Here is a 10,224-nt window from a genome sequence, read left to right as displayed (position 1 = left end):
ACTTTTGGTGAGGCCTCAGGAGGCTTACAATCATGGTGGAAGGCAAAGGGGGAGCCAACGTCTCCATGGTGAGAAGGGGATTGGGGGCGAGGCGCCACGCACTTTTAAACAACCACATCTCCTGTGAATTGAGTGAGAACTCACTTATAACCAAGGGGATGGTGTTAAGCCATTCAAGAGAGATCTGCCTCCATAATCCAATCACCTCCCACCAGGCCCTACTTCCAACACTGTGAATCACATTTTAACATGACATTTGCCAGGGACAAACATCCAAGCCAGATCAATGATGTTAAAAAAATGATACTGGCTGGGCATGGTGGCTCATACTTGTAGTTCCAGCACTTTGGGATGCAGAGCTGGGCGGGTCACTTGCAGTCAGGAGTTGGAGACCAACCTGGCCAACATAGTGAAGCCCTGTCTCTACCAAAATACAAAAAAAAAAAAAAAAAAAAAAAAAAAAAAAAAAAAAAAAAAAAAAAAAAAAATTAGCTGGGCATGGTGGTGGGTGCATGTAATCCCAGCTACCTAGGAAGCTGAGCCAGGGGGATCACTTGAACCTGGGAGGTGGAGATTGCAGTGAGCTGAGATCACGTCACTGCACTGGAGCCGGGGTGATAGAGTGAGACTCTATCTCAAAAAAAAAAAAAAAAAAAAAAAAAAAAAAGAATACTAACTTCTCTGACATCCTGCTGAAGGAGGCAAGAGATGGGCTGTGTGACCTTCTCCAGCCCCTTCCACTCTTGTAAGGCTGACAGCTGCTGGATTTTCTGGGACCAATTTGTTGTACCAATGACTTGGCCATACTGTCTGTAAGCACTGCCAGGGGAATGGTTTCCCTGAAGTGTTTCCATAGATGGTTTCATCTTAGCATTTTCATACCCACCCTCTATAGAGTTTCCTAAGGAAATTCTTTGGAATCTGTTCTACCAGTTTTCAGGCACACCATTCCAATGTGTTCAAATTGTGTCTGGCATCACTACCCATCAAGTAGGTGGCGATGCGCAAACTCAGCACTGCTCTGCCTAGACTGCATGCATCTGGTTTGCAATCAGAACAACACTGAGATTTCGTTAGGGTATAAGGCAAGTTCTAAAACATACTCCTGCCAGAATGCCTTGATGGTAATAAATTTGAGGCACTAACATCATGCTGGTTAGACTCTCTTGAAGACAAGCCCTCCTTCCAAGAGTGTGGTAATGTGTGGGCCTCTTTTTTTGGATATTTCTGCATTTCATACCTATTGCATGTGCCCTGTTGTGGATCTCTACTTTTCTTTCCTATAAAACCTTTTAATAAAGGATGACATTTTTAAAACAGAGAGTATTTTCTCCAAAATCCTCTTTGGTGGCTGTCTAATGAAATTTTTTTATTAAGCATAAAAATAGGCTGTTAACACTGGAGACATTCTTTAAACAGGGCTACCACTCACTAGAGGCCCAAGAGGATGTGCTCAAAATGAAGGCTTGTAAGAGACAAAGCTTTTGTGGCTATAAGAGCTATTCTGCTTCAGAGTTGTGAAAATTTGTTTTTGAAACTGTTTTTTGTGGATTTACAGTACTGTATCTGCCTGGCAACAAGGAGCTTATGCAGTTTGGCAAGAATTTTTTCTCTGTCCTTCTCCAAAAATCATCTTCATCACAGATCACAGAAGCCTCAGAGATCTCCACTTCCACTGACTGGCAAAGTATCGTACAAATTAAACAGCTCTGATGGTGTACAGAGAACTGCCAACATCTTCTTTTCTGGTGCTTTTATCTTCAAAAGGGCAAAATTGACCCTAACCATATGTATTTTATACATCTTTTATGTATCTGTACAAGAATAGTTAATCCAAACTAAGCAATATAACATTTTTTCCCACCACAAATTTGGTAATATACACAAAGATTGCAGCTGCCCATGGGTCTGTTTTGCTTTGCAAGCTGTCTTGATGGACAAGGCTCTATTTTTAAGCTAACACTTTATTTTCATTTGTCAATGCAGTTTTAACCTTGAAATAATACTTATAAAATGGAAGCATTTTTATATTGCTCCAAATAGAACTTTCAAGAAAAAAATTGCAACTGTTAAAAAGCATCTTGGTCTCTCAGTTCCAAGATAGTAATTAATTTAGAAACATTATCAACTTATTTTGTAATGCCAAAACTTTCAGTTTGGTTGCTTGACTGTGCATTTGCTATTTGAAAATAGAAAATGGAAATAATTTGTGCATAGGTTACGGAGTATTTTGGAAAAAGACCTGTGATCTGGGAAATGGTATGTTGGTTTGCATTGCGAAGCAATAAGTGAGTGAATACAAAAGTGTTTGTTCTATGTCCCTCTGAAGTAATTGAACTTGAGGAAAATGTCATATTGAGGTTTTGAGAGGCTAAGGAGGTGAGAAGAAGAATCTTTCAAAACAAGGGGAAATCTCAGGGGAAACAGTATGGAAACGATTTCATCTCAGGAATTCCCACAGTGACAGACACGTCACCGAGGAATGGTGGTGTGGATGGCGCAGTAAGAAGAAATAGTTGGGATGTAGATAAATGTTTTAAAAGCCATGGTTGGATTTGTCAATACACCAAGAATAAGAAATGCTTTGTGCACAGTAATAAATACAAAGTACGGTTTATTTGCAAAAGTCAGCTGTGTATAAGCCATAGCCTTCCGCTAAAAAACTTAGTTCTAGAAAGCAAAAGGGGGAATTCCTGTCATTTCTTATGATCTCAAAGGGATGTTGGAGAGAAGAGCACAGCATTTGTCACTTGCTTTGAGCATCATGTGCTACAGTCGTGTTGAGAAGTGAGAGAAGCACTCTGGAGACATAATTTCCAGTGAGGTTCTTTTCTCGTGTCCACTAACATCTCTAACCACAGACACACATGCTTTTGCTTTAAAATATTCTCGAAAAGGTGCTCCATTTTCACAGCAGAAACCCTTTGCTGAATTCAAAAATAGGTTTTATTAATTAATGAATCATCACTTTGAATTGCCCTGCTGACCTGGATATATTCTTTACAAAATGCTCTTCCCTTTAAGTTAGAAGATGGGTGTGCATCTTTTTGTTAATTTTTTTTTTGTTTTGTTTTTTTTTTGTTTTTTTTGTTGAGACGGAGTCTCGCTCTGTCGCCCAGGCTGGAGTGCGGTGGCCGGATCTCAGCTCACTGCAAGCTCCGCCTCCCGGGTTTACGCCATTCTCCTGCCTCAGCCTCCCGAGTAGCTGGGACTACAAGCGCCCGCCACCTCGCCCGGCTAGTTTTTTTGTATTTTTAGTAACACGGGGTTTCACCGTGTTAGCCAGGATGGTCTCGATCTCCTGACCTCGTGATCCGCCCGTCTCGGCCTCCCAAAGTGCTGGGATTACAGGCTTGAGCCACCGCGCCCGGCCTTGTTAATATTTTTTTAGAGAAAATTAGAATTTTTATTCTAGTTTTCTAGTGGCAAATCTTTAAAAAAATTATAATGTAAAATTTCAAACCCCAAACAAAAGGAGAAAATAGGCTATAAGGAAACCGTGTGTATTCATTATCCTGCTTTAGCAATTACTGTATTTTGCCAATCTTGGCCAAATCTTTATAAAGTACAAGTGTCAGGTTATACTTTCTATATTGAGACATATTCCTGTAAAGAGGCATATAAATTGAACTATTGTAAATTTATTGGGAAATCTTGCTCTTAAAAATTATCTTAAGTCCATTGGCTAAAGTGAATAATCATTCCCTTTTCTGTTTTTTAGAGTAAATGCTTTTTGTCCTTCCTCCCTATCTCTTCTCCTCCCTCTCCCCACTCCTCGCTCTTCCCTCCCTTTGTTTTGTTTCAGCAGGGAGTACTTTTTGCAATATCTGGACTGGGAAGTTGTCCTTTTCCATAGGATTATGCATGCTGACAGTTTCAGTGGGAAAGAGGTAAAGAGTGTTATGAAGAGGATTTAAAAGTATATATCTGTGTGTGTGGTTCAGGTTTTATGGTCAATCTGGTGAAGCCACTTACTTCCAGCATTAGTAGTAATCACATTTTGATTCCATAATTGCCCACTTCACATTTAACTCAAGATTTCACCAGGTAGGAAGTCAGGTCAAAGTTGTTCCTCTTAGGGAGTGAATGCCTCTGGTGCTTACCAGGGTTTTGGAGAACACAGCCTGTTTCACTGAAGTCTGGGTGTGGCTCTCTCCCCGGGATAGAAATATATGACTTCTTAAGCACTGTGATGGACCCTGCTAGAAACCTTCCTAACATCCATTCTTTCCATAGTGACAGAATTCTAATCCTGTTTGGGGTGGCAACGTCCCCACCTAAACCACTGTATGTCCCAGCCTTCCCAATGAGACATGAATAGAGGTTTGCTGGGGATTTTGGGGAAAAATTGTGCTTGTCTCGTGTAGGCTGGTGTCCTGTCCCCTTCTTCCTTTCCCCTTTTCCTTCTGTGTGGATGGGGTACCACAGGAGGACCGCTATCTTGTGACCATGAGGTAAGAAGCGTGAGGAGTAGATGAGAGAGGGAGGAGGCTGGAACCCAGCTCCTGCTGAGGAATTGCTACACCTGCCTGCACCAGCCACCTCAGGATTTCTTGCTATGTTTGAGAAATAAATCCTCTTTGATTAGAGTCAGCTTTCTGTTACCTGTGTAGAAAGGCAATTTCAGATGGACGCATGCATAATATATAGGAAATCATGCTGTTTCTTCACCTCAACCTTGGGTAACATCATTGTGCATGTCTTGAGTTAGGGAAACTGTCTGAGAGAAACGTGAGCAAGACTCAGCCCTCCAAGTAGTGAATGTCTTTCTTGAAAACAGCCCATATTTTCTTGACTTCTTGAACACTTTCACAGGAACTAGTCATATCATTGAGTCACAGATGATTTTTAGACATGTTACGGGGATCGTTTTCCTTGGTGGTGTGAATTTGCTTTCAGTGTTTACATGCACTGCATAAATAAAATAATCTAGGAAAGTCAGGTTTGAGTAGCTCTACACTTAAAAATGCTATCATTGTTTAGCAGAGACGGTGCCAAATAGGGTGGCTTCTTCTAAGGTGAATAAATCAGGCATGGGATGGTATCACTACAAGGCCTTCAAATGCTCTGAGAGCAATGTGTAAAGGCCATTAAAGATTTTTTTTTTTTTTTTTTTTTGAGAAGTGACAGATTACCTAACACAATAATCCATGCTATTGGACAAATTGGTTTGAAAAGAATACAGCTGGCTTGGTTTCAACACCACTAATGCTACGAACAGCAGCAACCAAATGATACCTGGAGGGCAGAGGCCCTTGTGTGACAAACCTGGCTCTGGGCCAGCTGAGGGGAATAAGCTCAAAGAACGTTTTCTTCTTGTTTTTCTGTCTACATTTGGCACATGGCAGCCACATAAGGGCTGTTAACATCAGATGTTGTGTAAATCTAAACAGGTAAAAAAATCAGGATCAATTTTTTAAGATAGAGAACTTTCCAGCAATTCATCTTGAACACAGAGCTCTGGCATTCCTCACTCTCTGTGAGGCCTCCTGTTGCAGCAGATAATTTATGACTCCCATATCTTGGCATTTCGTTAAAACCCAAAGCATTTGACAAACTGTATTTTCAGAAAGTTTTTTCCGTGAGTCGGTTTCTAGCAGGAGGAATTTATGATGAGTTGACTTAATCCTTGCTTTTCGGAGGCATCTAAAAAAAGTTCTTTCTATAAACAGTAGAATTGTGTGTAGGGGATGGCAGACCAAGCAATGGCTAGGATGTCCTTGTGAAGGAAATCTCACCCAATGCTGTTGTAAAGGCCCCTGTGTGCTGCCCAGCTTTCGTGTCTACCTCCTGAGTTAATTGTGCTGTCTGGAGGTTGGCAGGCTTCCAGCCTTACCTGGACCAGTTTTGCTCCCAAACCCAGGTTGCCTGTGTATTCACTTATTACATCTAACCACTGTGAAATCATTCACAGACTTTGGAAATCACATATGTAAGGTGATTTATTTATATGTTTTGACAAATAATCTTAACTTGTCATTTCATTTTTAAAATTTGATAAACGGACTGGGAGTTGGAAGAGGGAGCTGTTCGTGTTAAATTTATAACCCTGCTTCCTGGCATTTTTGGGTTGGTTATTGCTATTGGATTTCTTTTTTTTTTTTGGTCAGAAACATGTGTGTATGTGTTTGTGTGTGTGTGTACTGGGGTCTCTTGCTTGTTCCTTCTGGTTTCCCTCAATATGTCAATATTGTGTTACACAGAAAATTTTTGAGAGGTGAAGCCTTCAGAGAATTTTTATTCACTGAGAAAGAGGAAAACTGAAAAATGTGAATATAGCATTTTGTCAGTGTAATTTTTGCCTTTTCTTGCTGTATATACACAATGTAAAGTTAAATGGCATTTCAGCAGTGATTCAGTTATTTTGATAGGCAAAATAGAAAATTCAGACTCTTAAATATATTTTCTTGTCTGTTTCCCCAATTATTGTCATCTATGTGGAATTCAATGATGGTCACAATTCCACTTCACTTTGAGCTGAATACACATCGCTTCTTCTTAAATCTTTCTTGTGTGTTTCTATGACCAAGAAAAATGAACAGGGAGGTGTGGGGCAAGTGTGTAGATATTTCATATTACTGTTCCAATTGCTTGAGGGATAATATGAGTAATACTGGTTACTTATGTTGACTGAATGCACAGTTGACTGATTGGTCTCCTGCAAGTCTTGGCCTGTACAGACATAAGTCCATGTAGCTTGGGTTAAACAGCAAGTACAGGCAAAGAAAATTAGCGATGTGGCAATTATCTGGATAATTCAGATTTAAAACACTACTTATCCTTGAAATGGTTTCAAGGGAAAAATGGTTTTGTGGGGACTTATTTAGATCAGGGTTTGGGAAACTTTCTGTAAAGGGCCAGATAGTACATATTTCAGACTTTGCAGACCTGACAGTCTCTATTGCAACTAGTCAACTTTCCAACACAGAAACAGCCATAGAAAATACTTAAAGGGGTGAGTATGGCTGCATTTCAATAAAATCTTATTAATAAAAACAGGCAGTGGATCAGATTTGGACAGCTTTCTTTAGATGTTCTATATGGGTCTTTATTCTCTAAGTTGTGTAATCACTAGATCACCAGTGATTATTCTGCCTCGTGGGAGTGGAAAGGGCACATGTGTGTGTTAAGTACGTGTGCATGTAGATCTGATCAATGTTATTTATGGATGTTAAGATGAATCAGACTTAAACAAACCCTGAAGCATCTCAAACTACTCGGTTTCAAAATTCAAAATGCTTTACATAGTCTTTTCTCCTGTCAATCTTTTCAATTGTTCCAAGCCTTCCCGCCCGTCTATGTGCTGTAGACAGCAAGGCCAAGAGTGCTGACAGACAGTGGGAAGGGCTGTCTCAGAGGCAGAGAACGAAGGATGGGAAACTGACACCTTCTAGAAATTGAAGAAGACGACATGGTCTGGACTGCCTGGAGAAGCGAGTAAATGGGATGTTTAAGCTGAATTAGGGTGTGCAGGTTTTTTGAGGTGTATTTATCTGTCAGGGATGATTACTGCTTTTGTCTGCCCCATTCTTGCTCCATGATCCATAATGACTGAGTGGGCACACAGCGCCGGCCAGAAGAACCAGGGACCTTCCCACATGTTCGAGGTGGTTCTGGTGGTGAGAATGTCTTTCTGTTCAGACTGGAAAGTCTGAGTTGTGAAAGTCAGAGTTGTCTCTGGCCACGCTCCCTGAAGTGTAGAAAGCCCTTTGGCAGTAGACGGTGTGGCACCAACGGCCTGCAGAGCGATGAGATGAACAGAAAGTGTCACCTCTGATCTCTGAAGCTCTCCTTTGACTCTGTGAACCACCCAGTACCTTCCTGATCACCCCCTTTATTTTGATTTAGCTATTTTTAGTTGGGAATTTTACAGCCACAATCAAACAGTCCTGGCTGTTTTTTACCATCTCATTGGTAAAGTATCTGTCTTCAAATGTCAAGTTGTATATAAAATCTATATTTTCGTAGTAAATCTGTTTCTTTTTAACAAAACTGATGTGTCTATCTTCCTGTTACATTCACTATGTTCCTAAGAAAGGCAAAAGATACCTTCCAATATCTTTTTATCTAGATAATTCTATCTAGAACGTTGTGACTTTATACGCACATACTCACAAGACACATACACAACCACACCTACCTCCTCTTTCTTTGGAGTAAAAGTTGCTGATTGGAGACAACTACCTTTTACAGACTTCAGAATGAACAAATAATAAAAATAGCAAAGAAAATTTCCAGAGAGGTTGAAGCCACTGTAGCAGAACCCAGCAGTTGTTTAAAAATGTTTTCATTGCTCGAAGGGAATTTCTTCTACTTTGGATTCACAAAACCATATGACTGGTCTCCTCTGACAAAGTGAAACAGAAGCTATGAGAGACTTCACAACAGAAAGTCAAGTGGAGAGCTGGAAATGAATATAATCAGTGTTCACAAACAAGCTATAAATTTCCAGGAAGAAAGATTCCATTTGACATATTAATTTTTTGCATGAGGCAGTCCACAAAAATCTTGATAAACAGTGTATTTCCCAGTGTCCATTGGACTCTGTGCAATGTGGTCCAAGCCAAAATGGACACAAATTTATGAAAGAAAACTAATCTTTTTGATTCTCAATAGTCAAGATATTCTTTTGACTTTTTATAACTCAATTACAGTAAAGTTTACAAATCTTAAGTGTGTAGCTTACTGAATGAATTTTCATCTGTGTAGATATCCATGAAACCACTACTCACATCAAGAGTTACAGTATTTCCAGCATTCTAGAAAGTTCCCCCATGCCCTCTCTATATCCTCACCAAAGGCAACCACTATTCTGAACACTGTAGATTACTTTGGCCTGTTCTTAGGCCTCATATAAATGGAACTGTAGGCTATGCATTATTTTAGATTTGACTTTTTTTACTGTACAGTGTGTTGGTGAGAATCACCCACACTGTTGAGTATATAGCAGGATACTTTATTTTTATTGCTGTGTAATAGTCCACTGCACCAATATACCACAAAGTATTTAATTATTTTGTTGCTGATAGAAATTTGGATTGTTTCCTGTTTGGGGTGATTATACATTAATGTGCTAAGAATTTTCTTGTACATATCTTTGAGTACACACATGTACTCTTTTCATTAATATACCTGGGAGTGGAATTTCTGGATCATAAAGTATGTGTGTGTTTAGCTCTAGTAGATACCGGTAAGCAGTTTCCAAAGTGATTGTTCTAATTTACTGTCCCACCAAAAGTGCATGAAAGTTCCTTTTGGTCCATATCCTCATCAACATTTGGCACTGTAAGTCCTTTTAATTTTAGTTCTTTTGATGATTGTATTAGTCTGCTCAATTTGCACACAGTACCATAGACTGGGTGGCTTAAACAACAGAAATTTATTTTCTGACAGTCCGGGAGGATTGAAATCCAAGATTAAGGTGCTAGCAAATTCGATTTCTGGTGAGGGCTCTCTTTCTGGCTTATAGATAGCTGCTTTCTGTCTATGTCATCTCCTGGCCCTTTCTCTGTGCATGAGCATGAGAAAGAGTCCTCTGGTATCTCTTTCTCTTATAAGGATGCCAGTCCTACCAGATTAAGACCCTGCCATTATGACCTCATTTAACCCTAATTTCTTATCTAATTTCCCAAGCAAAGCCTCATCTCCAAGTACCATCACATTGGGAGCTGGGGCTTCAATATATGAGTTTTGAAGGCCATCTGGATGGCCAGTAAGCATATAAACCTTAAGTGACTGCTTAAGGTTTAAGCCCATTAAAAAATTGGTTGTTGGCCGGGCGCGGTGGCTCAAGCCTGTAATCCCAGCACTTTGGGAGGCCGAGACGGGCGGATCACGAGGTCAGGAGATTGAGACCATCCTGGCTAATGCGGTGAAACCCCGTCTCTACTAAAAACTACAAAAAAAAAACTAGCCGGGCGACGAGGCGGGCGCCTGTAGTCCCAGCTACTCGGGAGGCTGAGACAGGAGAATGGCGTGAACCTGGGAGGCGGAGCTTGCAGTGAGCTGAGAGCCGGCCACTGCACTCCAGCCTGGGTGGCAGAGCAAGACTCCGTCTCAAAAAAAAAAAAAAAAAAAAAAAAAAAAAAAAAAAAAAAAAATTGGTTGTCATTCTCCTTATTGATTTGTAGGAGCTCTTTATATATTCTAGATGCTAGTTGTTTGACAGATATGTTAATCACAAATACCTTCTCCCAATCTACAGCTGATTGTTAATTATCTTCA

Source organism: Rhinopithecus roxellana, chromosome 6 (assembly GCF_007565055.1).
Source record: "Rhinopithecus roxellana isolate Shanxi Qingling chromosome 6, ASM756505v1, whole genome shotgun sequence".
Lineage (NCBI taxonomy): Eukaryota > Metazoa > Chordata > Mammalia > Primates > Cercopithecidae > Rhinopithecus > Rhinopithecus roxellana.
Note: the sequence above shows the minus strand (reverse complement) of the source record.